A 7,819-nucleotide genomic window follows, 5' to 3' on the forward strand; every position below is an offset into this window, starting at 1 on the left:
ATATGATTGTTGTTTTGTTCAGTCTCTGTTGAAGATGAACATTGACTGTAATTTCTCAAATTTCATGGCTATGAAGGTCACGACCTAGGTTTATCTGATCTTCTTTAGTATATTTGTAACACAGCTTTGTAGATTTTCTTATCTAAGTTTTTATAAGTTGTTGATTCTGAAGGCAACAAAAGGAAAATGGTAGCCTTTGATATTTGTTAATATATTAGTATTCATCTTTCCCTTTAAGCAAATGGAAGATAATGATGATAAGATCCTTCTAATAAACCATTGATGTTGAATCTCAAGGGTTTAGTGAATTTAGGGTTGATGGTGGACTAGCGGCCAAGACCCTGAAACCGAAGTTCAACATCTTCTTGAAGCATGCGACTGATCATATTGGTTTGAAAGTTGCAGATGTTGAAGTAATAATCAACTAGTTAGTCTGATATAAGATGGTTTTGAAAAAAAATGTAATTATTTTCTGATATGATTGTTCTTTTCTTTGACAGATCAAACAAACATTTAATTGTAGCTTCAATTGTTATGAAGGGATTAGGAAGCTTTCTTTTCATCTTTGAGAGTTCAATTGGAGCCTATTTGCTGGTATGTAGTGGGTATAATCTTTTTCCTTTTTTATCAGAATTTGATATTGAATTCATCTCACAGTTTAGTTTTGTTTCAGCTTCTTTAAAAATTGATAGCCACTCCAATCTTGTACGACTTCTCCAACTACGATGATGATGACAGAAAAAAATATGGGCAACTTTTTGTTAAGTTTACACAGGTACAAATAACAGTCCATTTTCTCTTTAAGATTCAAGATAAGGACCATAATTATTGGCCATTTTTTTGTTTAGAGTCTGGCATTATTTGGGGCAATATTGTTCTTCATTGGTATGAACAAAAGATCTTCATCACTCTTTGTTCTTCCCATTTCGTGATTTGTAAGTATTCTCCCTTCATTTCATAAAATTTCTAACTATAGATCTGCATTTATCCATGTATTATCATCTCTATTAAGTCGATTCGAGCTTTATCCATTTCCGATCTCAATTTTTCGATCTTATATGAATTAGAAATGTATATACCATAGGTTAAAATCAAATGATAAATTCTTCTCATGATTTGTAATAATTAGGTGTTTTTTGAACCGAAGATGTCAACTGCTATTGATGTTCCTCCTAAAGGTGTATTTAATCTCGACCTATGTCGGTGAAATGAAATGCTATTGAACAAAGGACTGAAATCTTTGTCTTTCCTTAAGACTTGAACTTCCATTGTTGGCTTAATCTTCTAGGTAACTTGTTTTCTTCACGATTCTCTGACTTCTCTCTATTGAACAAGCATTAATTATCGTTTCTGAATTGATTTTTAGGATGGTGTTATTCTTGTTATTCTTGGATCTGATACCTGAGCTACTGAAGGACCAATTGTGGCTGATAAAAATTGTGAGAAAAATCATTACGTGGCTCCTAAAATCTATTGTTGTGGAGCTGGTATTGTGGCTGATACCGAGGCTGTTACAGGTGATGTTATAGTTTTCTATATGTTATTATGATAGCATCGATTTACAAAATGTTAAACGTCTTTTGTCGTTTCTATTGTCTTTTTAGATATGGTTAGTTCACAGTTGAAGTTACATCGATTCCATACTGGTCGTAATTCGAGAGTGGTGACTGCTCTTACATGGTTGAAAACTCGTCTTTTCGGGTATTAATATTATCTTGTTATTTGAATGTTTTTTGTTATTACTGGTCCACATTTACACATTGTGAGTTATATCTACAGAAAAATAATCAACTATATAAGAAAATGTTATTTTTATGCAATAATGGGTTTGTAGATTTATCCTCATAGATCAACCAATACTCTTCCATTTGCTACGATGAGTTCTGGTTCACTTGCTGCTATGGCGATATTTGAACGAAATATCGTGAAGGTCTTACTGTAAGTAAGATTCTGTTATCGCTTATTAAAAAAATAGTCATTTGAATTATTTTTCCTGATTATGGCCTTCGGTCCTCAGAAGGAGGATGGGGTCAAGTTGGTAACTGAGGCTATTTGCTCTAGTATATTCAATGACTTGGGCATTGGAAGCAATGTTGATGTTTATGTGATCACAAAGGTTAGTTCACTTTCTAACTTTGTCTTTGTTTTAGGAGACAGACAAAGATGACCATTTTTACCATTTTAAAGAAACACTTTCTTAATGTTAGTTATTTTAAGTTTTATATTAGACATCTAGAGTTTGTTTGATATTATATGAAGGATAATTTTTTGATAGTTTGGTTGATAATGAAGTGAATTATGATGGGCCCTAATATTTGATTGTGTACGATCTTTGCAGGGACAAACAGCGTATTTAAGAAACCATCTAGCGCCTAATCCTCGTACTTATGTTAGCGAAAAAGGCTATACCTTCTCCAAGAAGACTAGTTAGTAAACCTCATTTATTCTGATTTATTATTCTACATGCCTACATCATGTGTTCTAGGAGAAAATGTTTCTTCATGTTTGTAGTGCATGTCTTAGTCATACTCCTTTTTCTTTCTTTGAAAATAAATTATTTCGTTACTTGTGATAAAATACGAAAGTAGAACCAAACATGACATTAACTATGACTATTTTCTTGTTTTCAATTATCTTGATTCTTTTGCTTTATAATTTATGTTCTATATTTAATTAGGGTGAATAAATGGAGGTTTTGCAAGTGACAATGCCAGACTGCAAAGTGAGGTAAAAACTTGCAGTTATCTTAGCATTAATGGTATTGAGTAATTTTGTCTAATATGTTTTCATAACTTCATTAATAGAAGTTGATAAGCAAATTGAGGGAATTATTCTATTCATTGAAGCTGAAGCAATTATACCAACACTCAATGAAGATCTCAAATCGCCAAAGGATCTCAAATCGTCAAAGGATCTCAAATCGCCAAAGGATCTGAATGAAAGTGTGATAGAAAGTAGTTAAGTTATTTTCAGGAACTATTTATTTGAAATTTAATGCATAATATTTAAATAAATTGAACATTAAATGTTAGTTAACTAATTAATGTTCTTTTTATGTAATTATTAAAGTTTTTTTATTACCTTTGAAAATTGTAATGATGTTTTTCTTTAATTTTTTAATTCATAACAAAAAATTAAATAAAAACATCTTAAAAAATTGTAGAATTATAAATAAAAATAAATAAAATTTTAAAATAATTGTTAAAATAATAGGTTAAAAATAAATTAGACTTTTGGCGACGTTTAATTATTGTTGCCAACGCTTAAATAAGCGTCGTTAAATATTCCTCCCTTTGGTAACGCTTAAAATGTTAATACTGACGCAAGAATAAGTGTCGATAACATTTTTTGCGACGCTTTTAAGGGTTGGCAGAGATCTTTTTAAGCGTCGCCGTTGGTCTTTTTTGTTGTAGTGAGATGGACCTTGAACGATTTGTAATCATTCTTCTCACCCCAGAAATAAAAACATCTAGTGTTTTATTAAGAATCAACTAAAATAAATCAATTTGAAAACACTTTATTGAGTTAGAGTCGATTTTGGACATAAAAATAAAAATATTTGTTTGGAATGTTAGAATAAGAGAGATTGTATTGAAGGATATATTTTGAGTTACATAGTTTATGTCTATTACATAGACATTACATTAGACTTATAAGAAAACTAATATAGTATATTAATATTATCACAATTTATAATATTGTAATAATATTTTACATATATATTATATTATATTATGACATCCCTCCTCAAACTCAAGATGGAAAATGCTTGAAAAACTTGAGGTTGATGACGATATGTTAAAATGTTGATATGTATTTTTCAAGCTTTAGAAACTCGTGAGCTCCATCCAGTTACATGATTGTAGTGTGTTGAGGTAGAATCTCATGGGCATTGGATGTTTGGCTGAAACAACAACCGAACGAACTCCGAAGTTACTCGTGAGTCTCTAGATCCATCATAAGGGCGGGATGACAATGTGTTGCATAAAAGAAACCAACTAAGAAAGTAGAATCCCATGGGCATAGAATGTGTGTGGGGGTAAAACAACACTTAAAAAGAAACCTATCTTAACGAAATATTGACAATGTATTGACTAAATAACCAGAAAAGAAGCACATAGTATTGGATTAAGACCAATAAAAAATATGGGCATTGACTACTGGGATACAACAACAACTGAAAACAAAAATCAGAAAATATGATTGCCGAATAAAATAAGAACATTAACATAATTATTTGAAAAACAAAACATTATTATTATACGATTCTGCTAAAAATCCTAATTGTAGTTAGGTATCTAAGCCCTATCTGTTAATAGGTACGTGAGATTGTTTGTACACAATCCTATTTAAACCCTAATTGTAGTTAGTTACCTAAACCATATCTATTGATAGGTGTGATAAATCATTTTTATACGATTCTGCTAAAAACCCTAATTGTAGTTAGGTATCCAAACCTTATTTATTTGTTTTTTGTTTTTTTGGGAAAAACGACTTAGCGTCATTTCATTAAAAATTCCCAAAAACGGGAAAACGGTAAATTCCAGTTCCTACAGATATTCCAGTTCTGCTCCGTGCTTGGAATTCTTCTCCACGTTCCCGCGAGGGCGCTGCAATCCGATACAATATCTTTCCATAACTCGTCAATGCTCCTGCGGGTTCTGTCATATACCCTTGCATTCCGTTCTTGCTAAATGTTATACACCACTGCTCCAAAGCCACACTTGAACACGCTTGTTGCAAATCTATTTCCCTTGGCTTTGAGTAGTGTTGCTTCTTTGATTTCATTCCATTCGCTCGGGAAACTAATCAGCTCCAGGCTTTTATAGAATCTGTCCCAAAGCTCCGAAGCAATACAGCAGCTCCTGAATAGGTGATCTATGGTTTCTTCATTTCCTATGCATAAAAGACAGCTCACGTCCGGGATGCTCATATACTTACTGATACGATCACGAGTGCTGAGTCTTTCCCAGAAGGCGAGCCATAGGATGAACTGGTGTTGAGGGATAATCTTCGTTGACCATACAAGAGGAGCCCATTCTACTTTCTGCGCTTTTTCCCGGATTACCTCCCATATTTTCTTCAATACCAGCTTCCCATTGTCCTCAGTTTTCCATTCATGAATATCCGGTCTGTCGTGTAGTTGTATGTTACTTATATGATCAAGTATCCTCTTTCCTTCTGAAATTCTTCTCAAGAGCAAGTTCCAATTCCCGTCTTCGATGTCTCTGATTTTCGCTTTTGCGCAGTCCCTTCTGATACGAGTATTTTGAAACTCCTCCTTGTCGATGATAGGCTGGTTTTCAAACCAAAGGTCGTGCCAGAATAGAGTTCCTGTCCCGTTCCCTAGTCGGATGTCATAAAGATCTGCAATATCGCTTCTTAGTTTAAGAATCTTTTTTAGAGACCAGCTCATACCTTCGTGAATTTTGCAGGTCCAGATGCTGGTTTCGTGTTTCATAAACCTCGTATGCACCCATTTGATCCATAGTGACTCTTGATTGCGCTCCAAAGCCCACAGATGCTTGAAGGTTAGAGCCTTGTTCCACTCGATACAGTTCTTCAAGTCGATGCCTTCCTCATCCTTCGGTTTGCAGAGAGCGGTCGATTTGACTTTCTTTCCTCCTCTTCCACTACTACCCCAGATAAAGTTTCTCATCAGCGTATCGAGTTCCTTCATTACCTTCTTCGGAATGACCATTTGTTGCGCCCAATAGCCAACTATGCCCATAACCACGGTTTTGATAAGTTCGATCCTCCCTGCATAAGAAAGTTTTTTTGCTGCCCAACCAAATATTGTGTTTTTTACCTTTTCAATCAGCGGCTTGTAGTGTGAGATCTCGATCTTTTTCGCAGTTAACGGAATTCCTAAGTACCTTATGGGAAAGATGCCTTCCTTGATGGCCATGATGTTAAAGATGTCTTGCTTTGTTTCGTCCTTCACGCCTCCATAAAATGCCACACTTTTGCTTTCATTAATAGTTAAACTTGTTACCTAAGAAAAGAACGTTAGTGCAGCCCTAATAGTTTTAATGGAATCAACGTCTGTGTGCGCTAGAATGAACAAATCGTCAGCAAAGCATAAATGTGTTACCTCCTCTACCTCACAGAATGGGTGAAAGATGTATGGACGATTCTTTTGGAACATCGCGAAGATGCTCTCATTGATCGCCATGATAGCTACGAAAAGGTAAGAAGAGAGGAGGTCCCCTTGTCTTACCTCGTTTTCACCCTTGAAATAGCCTCTGTGAACTCCATTGACGCTAACAACAAAGCAGGATGATGAAACGCATTGCATAATCCAATCGATAAAAATCATAAGAAAAGCAGAAACAACCAGAAAGTCTCGAATGACTTCCCATATAACAAAGTCGAAAGCTTTCTTGATATCTATTTTGAAAGTCACTCTTGGGAATATTTTCTTTTTCCCGTAGCCTTTTAATAGGCTCTGCATGAGAAGAACATTATGAGAGATTGTCCTACCGGGGATGAATGCAGATTGATTAAGATTTATTATTTTTCCTATTACATTTTTAAAACGTTTAGAAATTATTTTTGAAATTATTTTATAACTCACATTGCAGCAGGAAATTGGTCTGAAATCTTGTACTTTCTCAGGTATCGTAGTTTTGGGTATCAAGGTTAGGACCGATGTATTCCATTGCTTTAAAATCTTCCTGTTTTTGAAAAACTCCATAACCCCATTAGTAACATCTTTACCCACAACCGACCAATTATCTTTGAAGAACTATGCATTAAACCCATCAGGACTCGAGCTTTTATTCCCATCAATACTAAATAGAGCTTCTTTAACTTCAACCTTCGTGACCACCCTTATCAACTCGCGACTATCTTCTGTAGAGATTTTCCTATCAATAATTTGATACAAGGTATTCAGGTGACTTTAATGTTGCTTTCTTGTACCCATAAACTGCTTATAGAAATCAATAGCCAGATCTTGAACACCCTTTTGACCCTGAACATATTCATTATCATCATTCTTCAGCCTGTACACATTATTTCTCATGTTTCTAGCCTTGCATTTTCTGTAGAAGAAAGCTGTGTTTTTGTCACCCAAAGAAAGCCAGCTCTGTCTTGATTTCTGTCTAACAAAATTCTCTTCAAGCAGACTCAGCTTCCTGAAGTTTTCAAGCGCATATCTTTCTGTTTCATTGAGTTGTTCATCAATATCATCCCTTAATAACTTTTTCTGAACCTCTTCCAGTTCTTCTCTAGCAGCCAGAACTCTATTGGAGATATTGCTGAACTTCTTCTTGTCAAAGCTTTGAAGATGATTCTTCAGAAGCTTAAGCTTCTCAGAAACCCTGTACATGTTGGAACCTATGACATCTGTTGACCATACGCTTTTGAAAACACCCTTGAATTTATCATTATTCATCCAGAAATTGAAAATTTTAAAGGGCCTTTTGAACATTTCTTCCTTTTCCCAGAACAATTTAATCGGGTAGTGATCAGATATACCCGGATTCAAAACATGAAGTTGACTTCTCGAAAATTGGTTAATCCAATTCTCATTTACCAAACATCTGTCAAATCTACTTTTTCTAATTTGCTCATTCCCTCTCGTAGAAGACCAAGTGAAGAAGTTCCCAGAATTGGTAGGCTCGATACAACCCATATCTCTAATGCAGTCATTAAAGTCAAATTCTGGATTCATGTAGATCTCATCTTCTCCCGTGATAGATTTAGTAGCTTCTGGATTCTGTTTTGTCTTCGATTTTCATCTTGTTCTACTTTAGTAGGTCTTTTCTGACTTTGAACCTCTTCACTACTGGATTCATGTTTGTTATCGGTTTTA

General features: G+C 34.5%; 1 pseudogene; it reads left to right on the forward strand.

Annotated features, from left to right (window-relative positions):
- The first annotated feature begins 1,147 nt into the window (after positions 1–1,147).
- LOC124920112 lies at positions 1,148–2,994 on the forward strand (annotated as a pseudogene).
- The last annotated feature ends 4,825 nt before the right edge of the window (positions 2,995–7,819 follow it).

Source organism: Impatiens glandulifera, chromosome 1 (assembly GCF_907164915.1).
Source record: "Impatiens glandulifera chromosome 1, dImpGla2.1, whole genome shotgun sequence".
Classification (NCBI taxonomy): domain Eukaryota; kingdom Viridiplantae; phylum Streptophyta; class Magnoliopsida; order Ericales; family Balsaminaceae; genus Impatiens; species Impatiens glandulifera.